Genomic DNA, 23,864 nt, shown 5'->3' on the forward strand with positions numbered 1-23,864 from the left:
AAGAGGCAGCTATTGATCTTCCATTACTTCAAATGTGCAAGACTGAAATATGTGTAAAGAGCTGTGGAAGAGTGCATAATAGGAATATTGAGGCCCATATGCAAGATCTCTCTTTAACTAGGTTCTTTGTTTTTGTCTAGTAGTTTGACTGCAGCTGTCAATAGCTTATAGATCCAAAGACAACTGTTTTGCAGGCAGTCTTTTGAAAAGAGATGAAGCACAAAACTAAGTTTAGTTGATTTATTATTTATTATTTCAGTTCAACTGAATGTATTTCCTGGAATAAATTGGAGACTTCAAAAATACTTTGACGTTTTCTCTATTAGCTAATTCATTGCATTGTTGTGTTGTTTTTAAAGATGAAATGGGGATAAATTTGAGACTGGTGAAAAAATTGCCTATTTTATAATTTGGCATTATTTTTAAGCTTTCCAGGACTGGGGGGTTATGTGGCCCTCTTGTAACATGCCCACAGAGGGCGTGGAAGTTCAATCTAGGCTTCTCAGGTCATCACAGACAAGGTACAGGACAGTATTAGTATGTTTTTTTACAAAAAGTAGTTCTGCTGAAATATTTGAATTACCAATATGCTCAAATAGTAATTGGTATGAGAGAGATTTTTAGAGCCTTTCATTTAACAGTTCTTTCAGTTTCTGTATTTATACATTTGGTTACTGTCACCAGCCTATTTTTTCCATCTACAGAGGAAGTAAATTCCTTAACACTTATAAAACACTTTGATCTTCAGATAGTATGGAACAGGAAAATGTTGGTGTTTTTCCTGCTTTGACAGACTCACTGAAAATAGTCTGTCCTCTATTGCCATGCAAATAAAACAACACTAAAACCATTTTTTTTGGTTCAGAAGATACGGATGACTTTGTGCTAACCAAATCCTAAAATGTTACGGAATTGAACAGACTGATAAGGCCTTGTCTGTTTTCAAATTCAGAAAAGGATGAAATGCTTGTTTTTAAAATCCAAGCTGATACAAGATAGTAGGTCTTCCATAAATGTAATTTTTCTGTACACTGCACTCTTAATTTTTTGAGTGTGTGACAGGGAATTTACAGGTAGGAAGGAAGTGAGATCACTGATGAAAGAGACAAGCAGCTCCCTCTAGGCTGTTGGGAAAGAATAACTTCATGTGTTACTTTCTGCTAACCCCAGATGATGGCTCACAGGAGCATTCTTTATTGCTGATTAAGTAGCATTATGAAAATACTGACTTGGTTGTGTTAACTAAGTGCCTCAATATTTAAAGCTTAAAATGTCAAATAGTTTTAGCAGTCCCCTTTAACATATCTTGTTGGGTTGCTGGAATCTCATTCCAGGTTTCGCAGTTGTTTTTATTTGAGAATACTGTAAAAATTCTAGTCTTTCATTGTCAGAGTGAGGTGTAGCCAAAAGCTCTTCTTTAATTATAGCTATTCATGCTGCTGTGGTTAAGGGTCTGTCAGCATTTCCATTATAAACCTTTATTTTCAAGGGTTTGTAGCATAGCAGTGAAAACTTGCTCTGGGCTAAAACTTGGCATACAAGGATTTGAAAGTGTGCTTTTTTTCTTTCTTTTTCTTAAAAGACATCTGAAAACAGACTCCCACCTTCACTATTTTTACACTACTGTGTTTTAAGATAACCCTTTCCAGCTTTTTCTTGTATTTTTCTAGTCTGTTAGAAAAGTACTGGTAGCTTTTGATTGTTGTATTTACCTATGCTTAGACTATTTAAAATAAGGTTTCTTAAACAACTTTTTTATCCGTTGTTACCATTACGATTATTTTGGGATCCATATATTTAAATAAAACTGTCTTGGCAGGAGAACTCATTTTTATCAGTTTTTGATATGTGGTGAGTGGGTAATTGGAATCAAGATGCTACTTGCTGGCACTTGCAAGTATTTGATCTTCATAGTAAGGTGCACTGTGAAGTGTGAGATTGTATTTTAATACTGTCTCCTTTTAAAAAGCATGTAAAATAAATAGTAAATAATCAAGAAACTCCCCTAAATCAAAACTTGAAGTGCTTCCTTCCTATGTTTACTTATTCTGCTTCTAGCTCAGACTTAAGCTTTTCCTTTTTTTTTCTCTGTTTTTAAACAATGGTTTTATTTTTATTTTATTTTTTTTTTACTGAAAGGTAAATGCAGGATGCTTGCCCATGTGTGCTTTCATTTGTTCCAAATCTCTAGCACTATCTGTCTGTCATCTGAGTACCTCATGGCACAAAAAGAAGCCCTGGGTTAATAAAAATACAGGCATTAAATGGCTTTGACAGAACTTGTTGTAAAAATGGATCCAAGATTCAGAGAAATCGGCTGTAGGTGCTGGCATTGCAATATGTTATTCCTAAAGGAAGTGTTTGAAACATGCTAAAAATGTCTTGTATTGTAATGGGGTATTGCTTTGACATGAGCTTTCTCTTACTATTGTCATCCTGGCATTTGGGTTTTGTTGAGTCTTAGCACAGAGTTACAGGACTATAAAATGTGAGTACGTGTCCAGGTGTAAAGTCACTGCTGTGCTCTAAAACATCTTTTCCTAGTTCCAAGGAGACTTTTGGTACTGATTCCCATAGGAGAAATGAGAAGTACCCCACCCTAATACCATGATAAATGATAATTTTACTTTGAAAACAGTTATTGTGCATTTGTGCCCATTTATACTTTTTTGCTAATTTTTTGAAAATTTTAGTGTGTAAATTTCATAAGCTCTTACAGCAATATTGACCAAGTAAACCTGTCTCTAGTAGAAAGTTACATTAATAATTGGGCCATGAGTAACAGGAGAACTGGATGTTTCTATCTGTTTGAGTGTGTTTAGCCTTGAGGTTGTGAGAGAAACCACAACAGGACTGGATTATCCAGTATATCTTTGCTATGGAAATGTACAGTCATTTGTAATTTTTTTTTTTTTAGTTATACTTGCCATCAAAACAGCCTGTGGGAAGCTTTTTTGAGACCAACAGAAGCATCTCTCCCCCTTTCTGTTACTGTGTAAGTTAGTAGATAAGCTCAGCAGTAGAATAGAGAGGTCCTCCCTCCTTATTTTCTTCCCCCTCAGGGGTTATAGTGTTAGTCTTTGTAAAGTTATTTTTCTGATGTTGAGCTGCTGAAAACTGTATTCAGAAGAGTTTGGAAGATCATGAGTCTTCGCTTACCCATACCATCCTGTGAGGATATTTAGAGCTACCAGCTGTGATGTCCTGATAAGCACAGAAGGCAGCTCTGTGACTAAGCCGCTGAACTGAGGGTCAGAAGATGTTAGTTTAGCTCTAAGATCTCCCAGGCTTAATGAATGACCACTAAAAGGTGCTGTGAACTTTGTTCACCGGTGTGAAAAAATGGAAATAAATCCTTTCTTTTTCACTTTACAGCAAATACCTTATGCTTGGGGAGCAAGCATGCCTTGCTATGCTAACTTGCCCTATCTTTTTTAAAAAAAAAATATTTTTTAAAAAAATATTTTTTACTGTTTTTTTTGAAGTTCAGATATTCCATTAACAAAACTGGTATTTAAATAAATGTAATGAAAATCTAGCCTCTAAACGCTCTAATGCAGGAGACGCAAGCACCGCTTAGAAGTTTTGAGATGTTTTCTATGTATAAATCCCTAAAAATAATCTGTTACCACCTTTTGAGGGAATACAGTGTGTGTTCTTAGCTACAGTTGTTGCCTTAAGATGTGGCTCTGGTAATTAACACTGAATTTTCTTTAATTTTTCTTACTTCGTGGGATTTGAGAGGTTTTTTTAGGTTTTTATTGGAAACTAAAATAATGTTTTACAAATTTGTCCCTTATATTCTGACCTTCAAAGCTGACTAGCAGAAACTAATGTGTGTTTTGATTGTTTCATCTCTGCTCTGAGGATATTACAGTGTAAAGAAATTAAATAAGACAACAGTATGCACTGGAAATGGGTATCTAATACTTTGCATATAGAAAGTTCCTGTGTATGTCACTGGTTCAGGTTTGCAGGAATATTCACTTCACCTTCTCAGTGCCCATTTTCTTGAATCGGTAAGTTAACAATTGATTAATATTAATTTCACATTGATGTAATAGAGAGCATCTGCCTTAGAAGGAGGGCAACAAGGCTGGAAGGCATGATCTGTGAGGAGTGGCTGAGGTTTTGGGGCTTGTCTGGTTTGGAGAAGAGGAGACTGAGGCATGACCCCAGCACTCGCTACAGATTCCTCAGAAGAGAAGTGGTGAGGAAAGTGCTGAGCTCTTCTCCCTGGGCTCCGCTAGTAGGACATGTGGCAATGGTTCAAAGCTGCACCAGGGGAGGCTTAGACTGTACAGTAGGAAGCATTTCTTTAGTGAGAGAATGGTCAAGAACTGGAACAAACTTTCTAGAGAGGTGGTTGTTAGCCCAAGCCTGTCAACGTTTAGGAGGCAATTGGACAATGCCCTTAATAATTTGCTTTAGCTCTTGATCAGCTCTGAATTACTTAGGCAGTTGGACTAGATGGTCATTCTACATCCCTTCTTACTGCAATATTCTATTCTACTGTTCTGTTCTAGAATCGGTCTTGACCAAACTGAAGCGTTAAAAGCTATCAAAAAACCTTCTAATTGTTGATGCCCAAAATGTCAGTCTTGGTAGACACCCAAAGCTGAAGAAACTCATTCAAGTCTGGTACACTGAAATGAATCATGAAGATACACAGTTCAATCCCCTGTGCTGTGGATGGAAACACTTTTTGTGTTCCATTGTATCCGTTTTATCTTCCAAAAATTAATCCACATGAACTTTCTGTAGCCTACCTGACAACAGTACAAGGCTTCTGTTGTGAAAGAGTAAATCCTTGAAAAAAAAGTGTAAAATCATATCCAGGTGTACTGAGAACCTGCTGCTTGGGACCCTGCAGTTGTTTAGAGAAATATGTGCTCCCTGAAGGACATAAAACACAGATTTGTTTTCTGATGGAAGTGTCTCACTTCTGAAACTATTTTCCCAAAATTAACTTTCCTCTCAGTTTTCCTTTTATTTTTCACATAAGGTGTGAGAATGGCTTTTCATATAGGGTGGTTTTTTTTTGTTGTGGATGCTTAACAAAAGAAATATTTTTGCCAATAAAATCCTTATATGCAAGTACCCTTCTAATATCTTAATTTTGATTGTTTCTTCGTTACCTTACAAGATCTATATTTCTTCTCTCTTTAGGATATCTCATGTCAGATTTAAGGCTTATTTAAAATGAACAGAAAGCTGAAGCAATTTTCTTTATTCCATTTCAGTCTCCTAAGGCCTATTTCCCCCTGGTGAGCTCATAGCAACAGGGGGGTTTAAGGGAATTCAGCTTTCTGCAAATTAATGTCTCACATCATGAAAATTCAGGACCTTTTTTTTTTTTCTATGTCTTGAAAAAGTAATACAGTGAGTGCGAGTATTATTTCTTGCCAGCGGGTGGAAGATGAATGATTTTGTCACAGTTTTACTGCTTGATGAGCAGTGTCCTGAGGGTCAGGCTTAAGTCTGTGTCACTATGCTGCTCATTACTCTTGAGCTAAATAAGGGCTGATTGGATCTAAATTGCCTAGCACATGGGCCGCAGATGAGCTCAGTGAGTAGGGGATGACCTGCTATTCAGGCTGGGAGTAACCCCGGTGTGCAAATGCTGCATTAGAACACCGTGGGAGAATGAGAGGCTACCGACCGCTGCCAGCAAAAGAAATCGAAATGTAAAAACTCTTTGATGCTGCAATGTTAGAATTTGAAATGTAGGAAGTGACAGGTTGATGGTACTTATCAGCTTTGGCTGGATTAGAGAACAGTGTCATCTTGCTTATATAATGACAGAAGAATGAAGCCCGTTCCCAAGTACTTTGCGGTGCGGAGCTGCTGCTGGCAGAGCCAATGCTGCCTCCTACTGACAGCCTGCGCGGGAGGATGGAGGGAGCCACGGGCCGCTGGCTCCGGGCCGAGAGCTCGGCCGCCCTGCCTGCCCAGCTGTGCCCGGCCTTTCTGGGCTCTCAGCAGAGAACCAGAAACCTGACTGATTAAATAGCAGGCGTACATTTTGGGACAACGACAAGCCACGGTCTCGGATGTGTCAAGAATGTTTAGACGAGTCAATTATGTGCACTGAACCAGGCACATCTGGCTCTGCTTCACCCAGAATATTTCCCTTTGCGCTCTTGTCTCCATTGCTAGCCCCTGAGATGGGAGTTGATATCTCTGGAGAGGAGAATTAATTTGTGCCTATGTGTTTTAAAGAAAGTTGACCTTTAAAGTGAAGGAAAAAGTCTGAACCAACTCCAAGGAGAATCCTTATGCTAACCAAACATATAAATGTGCTTGTCTTAATGGAGGAAAATGAAGAGCAAGGAAAGTCCTGCTGGATGCTGGACACAACACAGATTGAAGCACTTTGTGCAGTTCTGAGAGATTCTGTTCAGTGACTCAGTAGAACAAGCTTTTGGGTTTTGTTCTTGCCCCAGCTTCACTCATACTTGAGAAATTGGGTAATAGCTACAGTGATGAGAAATAGCCACTTGCTTCATTTTTTCAAAATTTGTTTCAGATTCTGTTACTGACAGCTGTAGCCTACTAGCATCAACATTTCCTACCAACTTCTGGGGCTGTCTAATCAACGAAAACAATTTGGTGTGCTCTCCTGAAAGCAATGACCAAGTGAAGAGAAGGGATAAATCTCAATACATTGTGTTTTCTGTTTACTCTTTAATGCTTTTCTGTTTTCTGGGTATATACGGTTTCATCCTTCATCCCCTAGGATGCTTTTGCTTATGATAGAATTTCTTCTTGGATATAAACAACTCCTAGTGTACTCATTCCTAGGGATTCTAACCCTAATACCCTAATAAATCCTAATAAAAAAGGCAAAAAAAAAAAAGAAAACAGTAGCCTTAAAAGTATAAACATTTTTTCTATAAAATGGCATGAGTCTATGGGAATGAGAGAGAAAATTTTCTTTAAAGTGGTAGTGTAAGCTTCAGTGTTACTTGTATAATCTTAGTATTATCAGTATTTAATGGCATTTGTTCAAATCACTGAAAATGAAGAACTATTTAGAACTAGTAGATGAAAAAAATTAGGGTTTGAGATTGTATGTAGCCAGAAATTAGAGGGTATTTGTGTTCAAATGGAAAACAATACCAGAATTTAAAATTACTTTGATATTTTGAAATAAATTGCCATCAACAAGAGGAAATAATGAAGGCCAAGTGCTGAAATTAGGAAGAACACCTGGAAATATAACATAAAATGCTTGACTTGCAGCCATACTGTCAAAGTATGGGAAGATGAGAGAAACAGGGGATCTCCACATCTGGGGTTGGTTGAAGTGAGGTAGTTGCCATTGCTGTTACCCCATTTCTGCCCTTGCTTGTAGACTTGGCTGCCTGCTCTGCACAGATTCCTGCAGGGTCCAGTATTGTCCCTAAACTAGCACTGTTGCCGCCTAGTGCGGGGGAAAAACTAGAATTGTTTGTGAGCTGGAACTGTTAAGCGGATTCTCTTGTATCTTACAAGGAGTGGGAAGTGAATCTGATACTTACTTTCACCTCAGTTTATAGGATGTTTACTTATGTGAGTTTCTAAGACCATAGTATCTGCAGGAAAATCTGAAATTTGAATGAAATTTATTGACTAACTTTTAACAGTGACTTTTTTATGCACAAGCCTCTATGGTATTACAAAACAGGGCCTAATGTGATTCTGCTTTAGGAGAAAACAAAAAAAAAAAAAAATTCTATTTTGTTGTGAAGTGTATTAATGAAACTCCTGCCAATGAGAAGAGCTGCTTATTCTGTCTTTAGCTGCAGTGTTCTGTGTGCAGTTGTGGACATGTCATTTTATGAAATATTTATGAATAAATTGAAAATTGGAGAGAGTCACAAATTAATGACTAGAGTAGGCAGTTTGTATAAGTTTGATGGAAGTGATTTCAGCTAGGAAGAGTTGAGGGGAGACATGCTAGAAGTTACTCAGTTACAGGTTTTCTGCTGTTGTTCGTGCTAGTGAAGACAAAATTGGTTAATTTTGGACAGAAGTTTAAAGTGGTTATTTGGGTTAGGCTGCAAATGTAACACTCTTGCAGTCTTCAAGGGAAACTTGTGGAATAAAACTTATTTATATTCTTTTAGAGCTTTTTTCACTTTCCCTGTTCTGTTGGGGGAGAAAAATTGAACCTATTTAGTGCTACTGTAGCCTACTTGTTGGAATTTCTGGGGTGGGAGTGTAAAGATGGCTTCTACTGTACACACTGGACAGTGACCCTGTAGAAAAAGGTGATGGGTTTTTGGTGGTTTTGTGTTCCAGTCTTGAAATCTGTCTGGAAAATCACTTTGCATATGCTTTTTTAGGCATTGATACGGGGCATGTAAATGTGCATTGCTATGTTTTATTTGGCTTGGAGCAAGTCCAAGTGTCACTAATTGCCAGTGGCTAAATGCTCCAGCTTTCCTTACAGTGGCACTAAAAAAGGGATAGTGAAAATGTGTCTAATGGGAAATGAGCCCAAAATAGGCTACCGTATATATATCCTCCCTAAAAACAATCTGGAGAGAGGAAAGCATACTCTGCAATATGTTCATTGTGTATCATCTCAGGGTCCTGTGGGGGCCTCTTCCTAACATTGCTTTTTTTGGGAGGAATTAAAAAAAAAGGTAAAAGCAGTTTGTGGTTTACTTAGTTGTCTGATAAGGTGAAGGTACTCTCTATTCCCTCTTTCACAACCAGAAGGCCCTGTTTATCTCTAATCGGGGTTAATTAAAGCCTGAGGGCAATACTGAGCCCCTGCCAAGGCAGTAAGGTACAGACATAATCCAGGCTGCAGCCCCTCACTGTAGGGAAGGGGGAGGTAACCATGGGCTTGTCACAGGCTCTGATAATGCAGATATGGTAATGCTTCTGAAAATACAGGAGTAAACTTATTTTTGGTCAGATAGTTCTGTTCATTCAATAATTTCTGGCTGTTATCAAAGTGTTGTATGAAGTGTGTAGTTTAATGTGCGTGCTTGCAAATCTATGTGAAAAGACAGAAAGCTCCTGGTTCTCTCTGTGGCAGTGCAGGGGCTGCACAGGCAGCCACAGCAGCCATTATGCACGCAGCAGGAGCATCCTGCTGCCAGGGATGTCAACCTTTACTGAGGGGCAGGAGAAGGGAAGAACAGCCAAGTACTGGCAATGTGCTTGCCAGGACAATGAGTTTTCCTTCTACTGCTTTTTGCAGTCTTGTTTTCCTTACAAAAAGTCACGAGAATAAAACTGGCTATTTTCATTGATACTCTTTTATTTCTCTGGACAGGAATTTATTGTTTAGCTATTTGAGATGTGCCTTTGGAAATACTTCAGTAAGTTCCACGTATGTACTTATTAAAAATATTCTAGAGCTGCTAAAGATTTGCTCGCAGGGAGTGCCTCTGATTCACACCACACCTATTTATATTAAAGGGTATTCTACAGCAGCTTGAATTGATGAGGAAAAGCTGTGTGTATTTGTCCAGTGTGTTACATTTATGTGGACTTTTCTATCAGGTGCAAAATGACACCAGAAAAAGTAATGTACTGTGATCATCTCTTAAATAATAATTAACTGTAACACAGCCATGATCATCCAAACATCATAGGGAGAGGGAATATATTCAGGCAATCAAGGGATTTTACAATAAAATTATTAGGCACTGGGGAGATGTGACCCTGTTTAGGGTAACAGGGAGCTGTGGTTAATTGATGCTAGGATAATCAGATTTTTGCTGTTTTATTGTTCTGGGACCCTAGGCTTTGCAACAATATGTGTGCATGCACTTAGAAACAAAAGAAACCCTGAGTATATGAAATTATAAGCCTGAAAGTGTATCTTTAAGCTATGCTTACTTTATCATGTCTTGCTGTACTGAATTACTGGTATGATTAGAAGTGTTGAGAAATCATCTATATTGTCTGTAAATCATCCTCATTTTACATCACAGGGAAAAGTCAATATGTCTTGATTCCGATTAGTTTGTAAAGGTATCTATTTTCCTAAGACATGAAAAATGACTAGCTTTTTCCAAGTCAAACTCAAAAATTGAAGGTGTTCTTTTCTTGCAGCCAAGAAATTTTTGTTGTTTTCTTCTTTGATATGTGTACAGTCTGAACATTATGACAGAAAATACGGTAGATGCAGTCCACCATGAGCTTCATTGTCGTCTCCAAATTTAGAATGTGAGGTAAGAAAATGGCATGAAGTTGCACCAGGGAAAGTTTTGATTGGATATTAGGAAAAAATTCTTCCTGGTTGTCAAGCACTGGAACAGGCTGCCCAGGAGGTATTTAAAGAAAGGAGATGTGGCACTTGAGGACATGGTTTAGTAATGGACTTGGCAGTGCTGGCTTAATGTTTGGACTTGGTCATCTTAAACGTCTTTTCCAACCTAAAAGGCTCTGTGTTTCTGTGAGGATGTAAAACAGAATTTAATTTCATTAAAGTTCATTATGAAAGCATTTCCACTGCACCGCTGTGATACTGAACCTCTGGAATTTCTGATAGCTCAACCTGCCAAGATTTGAAGATTAAGTGTAGCATTGCTATTGTCTTGTACTAAAAGTTTGTCTTGCTCTTTTTTTTCCCTGTTCTCTCTCTTTTTCCTGCTCTTTCTTAAAACGGAGTAATTTCTGAAACTCTTCAGCAATCCTATCTCCATGTAAATTAATACTGTAAATTGTGCTGCTAGTGAGGGTGGAGGGGAGTAGTAAGAGTGGGTGGGGGGAGAGAGAATTAAAATCATTCCAATAAATGGTTTAATTTATGCCTCAGCAGTTAAGCATGCTCGTGGTTAACAGAAATACCCTTCAGCTACACAGGATTTGGGAGGGTTGGAGGGCACTCATTTGCACATAAATAGCCATTAACTGATAAATTCCCAGAGGTCTCCTGTTGCATGCTAGTGGTTCTGACCTACTTAGCTAGCTTAAATTTGTTTTACAGAATTATTATAATTCCATCCTTGGTACTTAAACTTTGTGATTAATGCATGCCTCACAATACAATTAAAGTATAATTACACAGTTTCACAGTTTGCTATCATGGTGTTATTATTATTACAAAGAGCTGGATTTTGCAAATATTAGAAGAATTAGAGTTCTGATACCCATCACTTTGCTGTTATTAAGTGATTATGTTAAATGGGACCCCTTTATGTCTGAAGAATGAAGTGGAGAGAGGGGAATCATTAACTAGCACATCAGATGGTTTCTGATTGAGGAAGAGATGCGTGGTGCGTTTTTTGCACATCTGTAGATGATAGGTGCAAATACCTTTTGTTCATCTCTGCCAGCTGCCTATGACATGCTCTGGCACATCTGTGCTGTAGTGCTTGAAAAAGTTTCATACTAAACATCTCCTCTCTGTAATTTGTTAAAAATCATTTGCATGTGTTAAACTTTGATTTTATTGTACTTCATTGAATCTTTTTATTAAAGTAACTCTTTTTTATACTCTTACAAAAACATGAGCAGCCAGATACAGATGTTCAATAGATCTGTGTAGGGTAGGGTGTACTTGCAAAGATGATGCACTATTTTTCTCTTGTGGTTGGTAAACTTGGAGCAGTACTCTGTGAGAGCTTTCTGACTTTTCAGAGAAGCTTCCTGACTTTTCAGTTTGTGCTGAATGTTTATATTTGTGCTGAATATTTATATTGGCTACAAATAACAGTTAGTCACAAACACTGCTATTTTTACCTTAACTGTAGGGGTTACCTGGCCTTCCTTATTTTTCAGACTGAATTTTTTTCTGGCTTCTACTCATTCCTCAAGGGGTGATCCAAGAATCAGTAATGTTACTTGTATATGACCTTAAAAAAAAATGCTGCTGTGGTGCATAATTCTTATTGCATCCATTTTCTTTTTTTTTTTTTTCCAGTGCAGCTGTATCAGAAAACTTAAGTCTTTACATAAATGACTGAAAAAAAATTAATAATATTTTCCTTATCCCATTGTAAGTAAAAAATCTAATTTTATTTTGTTTATCTGTGAATATGTGCTATATTGCAGAGTTCACTGGTGGGAAATGGATCAGTTGATGCATTTTCTGAATTACACATTCGGTCCTTCTAAAGCTCTAAGGTTATACTATTTTTTATCTATAATTGCAACTGGAGTGAAAACTCTAAATGTGATACAGAAATCAAATGTTGCACCCTCTAGTCTTTTTTGATCCAGTGCCTTGGTTTTCATTTTTGCTTAGTTTAAAAAGACTTGTTGCTTATGTGGTTTTCCATTTTCCTAAGTTGTGCTATTCATTTCTTCAACAGTGAAAATATTTCTTCTTTTTAATTCCAGAGAACACAAAGAGTAAAAGGAAAATAGAAATCTTCCTTAGAATTACTCCTTTCACAACTGTATTTTTTTGTCTATATTTATGCTGCTACAATGATATAAACTTTACTTTTGCTGTTATCATTTGAGCTCAGAAAACATTGGTCATTATTACTGATGCATGGAAGCATTCAAACAGGTAGCCAGTAATTATGCTTGGAAGAGTGTACTATATTTCAAGGCTTCCTACTTGAATATTCGTAAATTGGTTTTATTTCTAGTCTTTTAAAAAAATACTGCATTGAAGTGATTTAAATCATTTTCATGTGACATTGCAAAAATGCAAAGGTACATTACCAGAAAGAAATGGTCAGCAATAAGAGCTGTTCTGTGAAGTTAGCCTGCAACAGCTACAACACTATGTGGAGGAAAGTTATCCTGTAATAATAAGACTAATGAATTCAGAAATCCATTGATTGAACTGGCTCTGGGTAGATTATGTGCAGGCTTGCTTCAAGGAGGGGAATTTATGAAATGTTTGCTGCATCCAGCAAGCACTGCTGCTATAATACAGCTGCCTCCTCAGTGGTTTGCTTTGATCCTGTGGAATGAAAGGACAGGAGGATCAGCTCAGGTCTAAATGAGATTACAGCTGGTTCGGCAGCTTATCTGGTCTAATGCCAACTAGTGTGGCTTTGCACGTCCTAAGGGGTTTACAACAGAAACTGTTTATTGAGTATCATCGGTTTACTCAACACAAGCAGGCTAATCCTTCCCAGCCTCAGCATGTTGTAGGATTGTGTATGAGCCAAACCAAAAGCTGGTGCAGCCAGGGCCTCCAGAGCCCTTTGTCTCGCTTCATATTGATTTTTTTACCTGTGTTAAAGACAGTAAAAAATAAAACCAATAACCGGCCCTATTGTGAGCAAAAGGTTAATCTGGCCTAAAAATCTTACAAAAGCGTCTTTTAACCCTAGAAGGGATGGTAGCCTTTCTCAGACTTTTCACTCTAGGGATTTTCTAGTTTAGGGTTTTGAAGAGCAAAATAGGAAAAACAGCTTCAATATTTAACTCTGTGTCTTGAATTTGCCTCTGAATTCTTTCAGTGGTTTAAAAGTTATTTGTGACAGTATTAACAATGTGTTGCCTACCTGTGGTAGGTGATACTGCGTGGCAAGGACATGCTGAACATAGGCAGAGTAGCAGGAGCTGGTAGGTGTTCCAGGGCTCATGCTGGTTTTTCACTATAATGTTTTTTATTTAAAAAACATCAGAAAACACCTTCAGCCACTACTTTCTCAGTGAAAAAACAAATATTTTAAAACTGGCAACTGCATCTTAAGAAATGAAGTAACAAACAGGCACATAAAATCAGAATGTTTTAAAAAATTTTGTGCTGCAAGTTTTTAAACAGCATCCCTTTCTGTTTTGATATTAAATACAATAGAGTATTACAAATCCAGCACAATTTCATACAATCCTACTTTATTGAGCGTATTTTCTATCTGTGGTCTTTTGGAAGGCATACAGCATGTATCACTATAATGAAATGGTTTTCATAGTATAGAAAAATACTAGACTAAACTTTAGGAAGCCCTGAGTAGTAGCAATACATTTACACTGAAAAGAAACATAAGTTATTGGATCTACATTGTTGGACTTGTTATTAAATACTTTTTTTGCGTACTGTGCATATTATTGGGAGTTATTAAATTGGTTTTGCCATGATACAGAGAAGAGAATCTGTTGGCACACCTGTCTGTTGTCAACTGCATGTGACAGACTTAAGCTGGAAACTATTTGAAGGCTGTTCTTGTTCTGTGTAAAAGAAAAGATGACAGTAACTTGAGGAATTGAGTGGCTGTTTCCTGTTTACTTCACCTAATTGGAATGAATGTCTATTTAAGCTATATATAAGCAAAGATGTTACCATGGACACCAGGGAAGCATTAGGAGTGTTTTGTGGAGAAATTGCTAAAATTATGAAAGATAAATGTGAACTTTAATAATACTTAAGCCTAATGGATAAGATGTGGACAAGTTTAAAATGTAGTAATTGTTCATTTACTTCTATCAAATCTGATTTTAAAGCAGTAGGTTGCTCTGATTTAGTATTATACTTTAGCATTTTTGAAGATAAAAACTATTGTCGATGATTGCTTCAAGTCTGTTTGTTCAATCATTTAAACAGTGCAAATCACAGCATTTTGTCAGACTGTGAGAAGTTTTGCCTGGATAATGCTTCCCACACACACAGGTCGCAAGATAAATTATGTGCACAGTTTTACAGCATAGCTGGTGCTGGAAGTTAAATGGATGCCCAGTGGTAGAACTTGTAAAACATTTTCCTGTTAACACTACCAGGCAGAATTGATATTGTTGATGGTACCTTTGATCTAATAAACTATCAGTTGTAACAGTGATTTTTACTGTGTTTCAGAGGGGATGATGATATAAGATTAGCAAGCCTGCCATTCTTCCTGGATGACAGAAGATTAGCTCTACTGTCTGTATTACCCAGTGTTGAGAAGCATGTCAGTACGGGATGTTTTGTACCCAAAGTAATCAACTCCTCTAAAAGATGTATTACACAAACAGCATCCTTTCCTGCAACAGATACTCCATAAGGAACAAAATTGATTTTGCAGGAAGGAATTGTTTTGGAATTTGGAAACAAGTTAGTTCATTATCTTGAGTACAAGTTTGCCTGCATTCCAAAATCTGTTTTCTCTCTTGAGAGGAAGATTTTACTAAACCACTTAGAGTATATGAGTCTGAGCAGCTTGCTATAGAGTATCCATATGCATATAGGTTTTGGTTTTCTGCAAAGACAGCTAGAGAAGCTGGAGCAAGAGAGTTCCATTTTAGAAAAGAAAAACTTCATTTGAACTGCACCTCTGCTCTGTGTTACTGTCTTGTTTTAAATTAAGAGTATTTTGAAGTATTTTTCGGGCTTCCTGCCTGAAAAATTAGTTGTGTGTTAATACTAACAGTGTTACAGGTGTAATGGTAAGATATGTCTGCTACTGGAAATTATTTCAGAATGTCTGAAGAGATAACTATTGGTAGTAGTACTTTTAGTTGGTTTTCAGTATTTGGGTTTCAATATTTAATATTTTGATACTCTCCTCAAGACTTTGTGCAGTTATCCTGAGAGTCTATTTCACGTCTCCTGATCCCATCAGAAAATTTTAACTGAGGTGGCACCAATTCAGTACCTGAATTTCTGCAGCCAGAATAACAATATGTGAAGTTTTGAGGCTAGTGAAGACCTGCTCAATGAGAGAAACTGCATTTCTAAAGCTGTGCTAGATAATGGAAGACATTAGAGAAGTTGTCCTCAGTGAATGTTACACGCAATTTGTTGAACTTGGAATTTTATTTTTAAAAAAAAATAAAATAGCATAGCTAAGAGGAATTTTAGTGATTTTTGCATAGCCATAATTTCACCATAACATTTCTAAGATTGTAAACTCTTCCAAAATTATCTGTATTCTTTTGATAAATTTGAATGAAACACTGTGAGCTTAACTTCAATACAGCGTGTGGGTGTCTCTTCCCCAGTATGGGGAGTCCATCAGCACTGGCAGTTTGATTAACTGCTTGGGTCTGAATTGTAAGAAATTATATATTTAGGGTACCTTTACCTTTAAGTTTTAATTTTTCTTTCAGCCATCTGCACTGTGTAAGAAACTACTTTTAAAAGTGTAAACAGTAGTTTAGAGAAGAGATGAATCCATCCTGTCATTATAATTCTCTGTCAGCTGCTTTTACGCTGATCTCAGAATCCCATGGAAGAGCTAAAGGCAAGATTTTGGAAATTACTACAGCTAAAATTGGATTTCAGTGCTGGCCTTTCAGAACTATTACTTGGCATTCCAGTCACACTATATAGTTATTGTTTCTCATGATTTTTTTCTGAGAAGAAAAGACAGTAAGGAATTGGTAAAAAAGACCTAGCTTGTAAAAATTCAGAAAATTTGTTGTATCTGAGTCTGGGCTATTGTGTAGCTATAGACAGCTACATTTCATTGCCCTACTGGTGTTCTACCAGAATATAGTTCAAATAAATTATACTGTATAAGTAAGCAGCATATTGGGTTCCCAGTAAAAGAAGAGCATTGAAATACTGATTTAAGTTGACCAGAGGATGAACAAGATGATTAGGGGGCAGGGGCAAATGCTCTTACAAGAAGAGACAGAGAAAGATGAGTTTTTCATCCTTAGGAAAAGAGAGTTTGGATGGGAGATGGTGGGTGGAAGGCATTTTATTGATTTGTAAAGGAATCTAACAGTGGAAGCTTATGGATAAGAGAATTAGACTCATCACAAAGGTATGTATGGTTGTAGGAATCAATGGACCGAGATTGTGAGGAAAGAAGTTTTTATTAGAAGTAAGGATAGAATTTTCACAAACATTGGAACAAATTTCTAAGACAGGCTGTAGAATATCCATCCTTAGTTTATTGAAGATTGGCATTGCTTTGAGCCAAGGGTGTACCTCCGGGGGTCCCTTCCAAAAAGGGTTTTTTTCTGTGGCTTCAGCTCTTAATAAAAAATGCACAAAACAAAACCAACAAGTGACAAATAAAATACAAATGGAAATCCTGTTTCACACATAATGTCTAGAGTATGATGAATTTTAGAAGTTCTGCTCAAATGGAAGAGTTTTATGAAAGATACCTATTTGCAATCTGCAGTTTGTTTATTAAGTAATATGACTTTAAAAAGCACTTGCTTTTGTCTTCAGCATTTCAGTTTCTCAAATAATCTGGCATTCTGATTCTCACTATAAATTATATTTCCATATGAGTCATTTTATAGTGATGTGGAAGGTTTTCATATACCTTCATCAGGCATTTCAGCAAGAAATGTGCCCTTGCACCAAGAATGCTGGAGACATCCTGTACTACAGTAGGCAGAGCATTACCAGCTGGTCAGGGTGGAAATCCTTCCCCTCTGCTCATGGCAAGGCCACAGCTGGGAGTGCTGTGTCCAGTTCTGGCCTACTCAATACAAGAGAGACATGGGCATAATGGATAGGGTCCAGTGAAAGGCTACAAAGATTATTTGGGGACTGAAGCATCTCCTTGTGAGGAAAGGCTGAGAGAGCCAGGACAGTTCAGCCTAGACTGGACAAGAGGGATTTTATCACTAAATAGAAGTATCTGAGGGGAGGGTGCAAAGAGGACAGAGCCAGGCTAGTACTGGTGCCCAGTGATGAGACCAGAGGCACAGGGGAGTCCCTCTGAACATCAGCAAACACTTTTATTTTCATTGTGGGGGTGACTGAGCACTGCTGCAGGCTGTCTAGGGAGATTGTAGAATCTCCATACTTGAAACTATTCAAAAGACATCTGGATGTGGTTGTGGGCAGTCAGCTTTTGCAAGCAAAGAGTTCCCTCAGAAGGTACTGATGGGGTTGAGTGGATCTTTCTTTTGATTATTTTGAAGAAAGATACTCTTTAACAGGGAGCAAATGGTGCTAAACTTACTAGCTGTGACCCTGGAGTCTTTGGTTGTAACTGTTCCGCTGTGATGGCAAGAAGGAAGAATCATGGTACCAGCAGTGATGTGTTGTGAAAGTATGAACTTTCTTTTCCTATGTAGGGAATATTTCTTTCTGTTCCCTGTGTAGCAGATATTTGCATTTGTGTTCCTAATGAAGTCTGAACTTGAATAAATATAACCCAAAGTGATCTGGGCTCTCTGTTCTTTCAAATATAAAATAGTTTGGAAACAAAATTTCCCTTCAAAAAAAAAGATGAAACAAAAAACTTTGGTCCCTGGTAACTTAAAGTTACAGAAGTATAATGACAGTTTCTTAATTCTCTAAGAAATATTTTAGATAAAAATTACTATTGTTTTTTTAAACAAACAAATTAGCAAAATCTTTAAAACCAAAGGCTGAAGTGTCTCAGGGCAGATCACCAAATTTCCAATGATTTCTGTAAGCCTCCTCCTTCCCATCAGTGGTGAATGTGTGTTTTGTGTTTTCCTTTTAAACTCTAATTTTGTGAAGTGACAGGGAATTTATTGATGAATTTTGTCTTAATTTGACCAAAACTAATTGTAATGTTGCAAAAGATTTCTATTCAAAATAAGGCTTTTAAAAATTGAAATGCAGCTATTTTAAGTTCTGTGATATGGCAATGACTTATAAATATTAAACTTGGTTTAGGTATGGGTTTTTGCATGCATGTGAACTAAAAAAGGGGGAATACAACAGCCTAGAATAGTATCAATTCCAATGCAGCTTTTTAAAATTTTTTTTCTTAATTTTTTTTCTTTGTTCTTTGAGTGGATTAAAAATTTCTGTATCTGATCTATACTGAAAGTCTGCTTAGGGTAACTAAATGTCTTTTTATCTCTTTACTTTTTCTGTTGTTTCTTCAAAAGAACTGAGCAGGGACCTGTTCAAAGCAACAAGACGACTTCCAGTACCTTGAATAGTGCAGAATTTAGGAGAGACTACTTGGCTGGGATCTGTGAATTGCTGAGCCCTTATGCTAAAATGAGTACCTGGACACTCTCTCCTAGGACTTCAGATTTTGGGACAGCAGAGGGTCACTTTGTGTGTTTGTGCATTCCAGCTTGTATTTTGCATTATGGACACAAAGGAAAAGGCAATCTTAGCATATGCCTGCATAGTACAGGGGAGAAGCTAGCGTGGCTGAACACCAATGAAGGTAATAAAGGAAAAAAAAATGAAGGAAAATTGCAGTTGGGCTCAAATCAGGTGTCTGTTTTTCCCAACAGTATTCTGCAAACTGAAATGTGGACTAGTTGCATGGAATTAATACAGATTGTGTTGTCTTTGCTGCTCTTGTAACCTTATCTTTTCTAAATGTGATTAGGAAAACAGCTCTCTAACACTAATTTTCTAGGGGGGCTGTGGCAGATGTAATATTCCCCCACAGCAGACCTAGACAAAGCAAGCTCAAGCTCTGTTGCTTGCATTTAAATTAAGGTCATAACAACTTGTCTTTTCAGTGATGCAGTTAAACCCACTAAGAAGGGTTAAGGAGAAGGTGCTAAGTAATATTCTGCAGCTTGGAATGTTTGGCTTTTCCATACCTTTGTGTTTTAGGGTTGTGTGTCTGTTCTTGTTAATATCTTTACTTTGTCTTTGAGAATGGTAAGGATGTTGGGGATTTCTTGTTCTCCCCATGTATTTTGAAAGTATTACTGAGCGCACACAACATGCTGTCACAGTGAACACAGGGTTCTCTATTACTGTGCTTAGCTATAGAGAGGATTATATTAAACTCTGTAACCTTGCTGGAGCACCTCTGTACATTGCTGCTATATTGATAATCTTCACATGATTCAGTTGCAGTCAAAAATATTTTATTCACAGCATTAACACTTTCAATCCCAGTGAAGATTAGAATCTTTTATAAGAGGAAATGAGCCCCTTGATGGGCTGACTATTTTTCTAAATTTTTAAAATTTATTTATTAGTGTAGTCTTGCAACTATTGCCTCAGACATTTCTTCACTTAGGCATATAGAGGGAATAGTTATCAAGCCTAGCCATTCAAAAATGGGTAAAACAATTTATTGATGAGTGAATTAGTGGTTAACTAAGAGGCTCTTGCGCTGTTTAATAATTGTTTACAAAATAGTGAGTGCTTCTGGAAAATATGTGTTTTAAAATAAATACACAAGAACATTTTGAAGTAATTAAAAAAAAACATTTCCTAGTGTTTCCCATCCACAAATTATCTGTGAATCAGTGGATTGAAGGAGCAACATAAGATTTGTTGACATTTTCTGTCATTAATGCAGACCTCATAATGAACAGCTTTCCTCTAAAGTCTGATGTTAAATGTGTTGAAAAATCATTGGAACTTATTGGCCCACCTTCAATATTGTACATTATAAAATCAGAATTTTGGTGACAATTCTACTGCATGTCTTTAAAGTAAAGAGAATCCAGTCAGTAGAAAAGAATTCCAAGTTGGATTTACTTTGTCTGATTATATTATATGCTAGTTCTTTTCCAAATCCTTGCTGTTTCTTGTAATTTAATAGGAGTTGCTTCAGGTAGACTGCTGACCCATTTCTCCATTTATGTAAGACTTTCAGGAAGCAATCACTGGAAAGTTCTTATAAGTGTTTATATGGAGCATTCATTTGGATCTCATGATTATCATTTCTTTGGCCTGCATCATTGCAAGTCTCACTGAGGATCCAAGTCTCTTCTGTTGTAAGTGCACGGGGTGAAGGTCACTGCAGGAAGAATGGGGTAAAAGAAATGCTATTATATAGTAGGGAGAGCTGGCTCTGCTTGACACTTCATTTGTGTGTTTTATTTTTTTTTCTTGGTTAAATTCTACAGAACTTGCTCTGTGCCCGTTTTCCTCTTTGAAGGATATCCACATTTCTTCCTGCAATTTCATGAGTTTTAAAATACCATTTTTTTTATTCTTTTGTCTCTGCCAAGTCTGTGATATCTTGGGAGCTTTCACTGCTCTTCAGTGAAGGGTGGGAATATTCAGGGTAGTACCACTTCGGCCTTTGTGCAACTTCTGCCATCCAGTAGAAAAAAAGTAAAGGAGTACATATGAATTACACCTAGACTTTGAGTCTTTGTCACACTGATGTACGGTTTCCTTCTAAAAGTCCAGAATGTGAATTCCCTAAGATATTTAAAGTTTCAAGGGATAGCTGTGTTCAGAAACGTTGCAGTTTGACAAACTAACATCCCTTACTCTGTGTGCTTAGTTTGAAAACTTTGAAGAGGATTAGGTCATGGCTACTTTTGTGAGTTTTAGTGATTCCTTGATTGGGAAGATCATTTAATCAATGAGAACTTTTCTGGTTATATATCATAGCACATTACTGTTTCCATATTGCTGTGGAAAAAAAGTCTTAAAAGCCTGAGACTTTCAGTTAAGTTGTTTTTCTGTAGTACATACTATTTGCTCTTTTACATTCAAATCTAAATAATTCAGTGAAGAACATAAATCTAGCAAATTCCTCTTTATTAGTTTCAGAAAAAGAGCCCTATTTCTTGAATTGTATTTCTATAAAGAAGTAGCAGTTAAGTTGTGTATTAAAAAATTTAGGAGCTTGGACTTAAATTTGAATAGTGTATATTTGCCATTTTTGTGTATTATGGGATCAATTGCAATGATTGTGTTTTGTGGGGAGTTTTTTGTTTGCTTTGTTTTGTCTTTAATATAACCTTAAAGTTGGAAAACTATGTAATTGGTTTTGATTTACTTGTAATTTTTTGTCAAAATGTAATCAATTGCTTTTAATTGTGGAGTCCATAGACTGATTTGCAGAAGATGCATGAAACAAACAAAAAAATTTAAGCAAAAGCAGTAAAAAAAAATTGCTTATGAGAATATTAAAAAAATTGTAAGCACATGATTTCCTATCTGTTGGTATAATTCTTTAATTACTACATCTTCCATCATCTATTCTAACACCCTCTCAGGTAATGTGAAAAAATATTATTGCCATACTTCACTATAGCATTTAAAGGCATCTGAAACATTTTCTCCTCTCTTCCCTGTATTTTAGTGAATATTTCAAGTAATGTCTGAGAAATTAAATTTGGTCCTAGCCTTCAAATCAGTAGGAGGAAAAAAGTAGTAGTTTAAAGTGGTTAACTTCTTAAAATGTGTATATCTTCAAAGAGCTTTATGTAATTTCCTGAATAGGTTTAGTTATGAGTAAGGATCTTTTTGTTTAAGGCATTTTCTGTTGGTATTATTTAACTTGGGAAGGTGACCCTGAGCTAAATTGCAATGTGTAATTTGAATGCCCATGGGCTGTCCTTCATTGGCTTGATTGGGAGAGATTATCTGGATTTCTAATATACTTTAATTACTCTGCTTATATAAATTGTCACATTAGAATCTTCTTAACTGTTGAGTCTGTTCTGTCAATGATTCACTAACAATAGGAATATACTAGGCTCTTCCACTGAGATTTGAAGATTTATACCACCAAAGAAAGAACTGTAATGGTTCTGTTTGAACCTACTGTATCTTGAGTAGGAAAGAGTGTGTGATCTGCTTCTACCCAGGCAACAGTTGATGTGTGGTAAATTGAAAGGATCTGTAGCCCTTTTTTATTTTGTTAAAAGGCATTTTTTCAGTTAAGGCAGCACAATGCAAAGTATGTTTAAGATGTTTGGGGGTGATGTATTCCTAATGTGCATGTGGCAAAAAAACCAAACAAACATAGTCTGAGTAGGAGTTTTGGGTGGAGGAAAATAGAGTATCTTTTAGCAATGGCTAGCTAAGGTTTATAGAGAAGCTGTAGTAATTGGAATTATAGAATGGGTCAGGTTAGAAAGGGACCACACAGGGGTCGTCTGGTCCAACCTCCCTGCTCAAGCAGGATCATAGTAAAGCCTGTGGCACAGGATTGTGTGCAGGCAGTTCTTGAATGTCCCCAGTGAGGGAGACTCCACAACCTCTCTGGGCAACCTGATAAAGTGCTCAGTCGCCCATACAGTAAGGGAGTTCTTCCTCACGTTCAGGTGGTACTTCCTGTGCATCAGTTTCTTTCTACGGCATTGTGGTGATGTTGGCTTCTTTTGACCTTTTATTCCTGGCTATCTTTCTGCCTGACAGCTCTGTTCAGGTGAACTTAAAGGTTACCAGCACTTGAAAGAACTCTGCTCTGAAATGGTGTAGGGGTCTCCCAAGGTACAATGATCTGATGACCTGCAGCAACAGGTCCAGCTCACCAGCAGCTCGTTTGACACATGCAGCATACGTGTCTTGTACAACAAACTGCTTTTGCCTCCTCTCTGGGATTTTGTCTCCTGTTAAGCTACGAAAAATGGAAAAGATTGAATCCAGCATGTGTCCGGTGGGCTCAGAGACATCTGATTTAGTGTCATGCAAACAGAAATCTGTGTGTTTGGTACCACTTGTAGAACCCAACTGCTGAAGATGTGTGCTTGAGTGTCTTGAGGTTTTGTTTTGTTTTGTTGTTTGTTTGTCACTTAAATCACAGGAAGCAGCTGGAATGATTAAGTATCTGCTCTCTAGTGGTTAGTATGTAATATTGGGAGAGAAGAGTGTTGTGGTCTCCATTCCTTGTTCTGGGATTTCACATTTTTATCCAGTAACTGACTTAAAGTAGAACTCACAATCAAGAGCAGATCCCAAAATAGTATCAAAACTGGACCCGGCTGGCCTCTACCCTGATGCTGTAATTCATTGGTTGTTACATAAAGTGTATTCTGTGTCTGAAAATGCAGGTAGCTACTGCTGCACCTTATGCAACCTGGTTTTTTGGTTTTTTTTTTTGTTTTGTGTGGATTAGTCATGCTCAAATTTCTGGGCCCCAGTAGACAGAGATTGTGAATCAGATGCTCAGCTCGAGGCTTTTGTGTAGATTAGTTGCAGGCACCTAAGGAACTTTCTGGTCAAAAGAGGGTGATCTGACTAAGTGAGCAGTTTGGAAATGATTATTCAGGAGTCTGATATCTGTTTGTGCACTGCTTTTTAGCCATTACATTCTTGTATCCCTTTGGATCTCATCCAGCATCTGAGACATCACTTTGTGTATGGTTCATGTTGTTCCTGATGAAGGCATGCTGTAACACTAATGGTGTCATGCAAG

At 37.2% G+C, this 23,864-nt stretch overlaps 1 protein-coding gene across 1 annotated transcript in view; it reads left to right on the forward strand.

Moving 5' to 3' along the window:
- The window catches only part of MMS22L (MMS22 like, DNA repair protein), an 89,205-nt gene that overhangs the window by 34,316 nt on the left and 31,025 nt on the right, over positions 1–23,864 (forward strand). The gene's annotated exons all lie outside the window — the stretch shown is intronic.

Source organism: Pseudopodoces humilis, chromosome 3 (genome assembly GCF_049639895.1).
Source record: "Pseudopodoces humilis isolate 2021_Gansu_Grassland_sample_001 chromosome 3, ASM4963989v1, whole genome shotgun sequence".
Lineage (NCBI taxonomy): Eukaryota > Metazoa > Chordata > Aves > Passeriformes > Paridae > Pseudopodoces > Pseudopodoces humilis.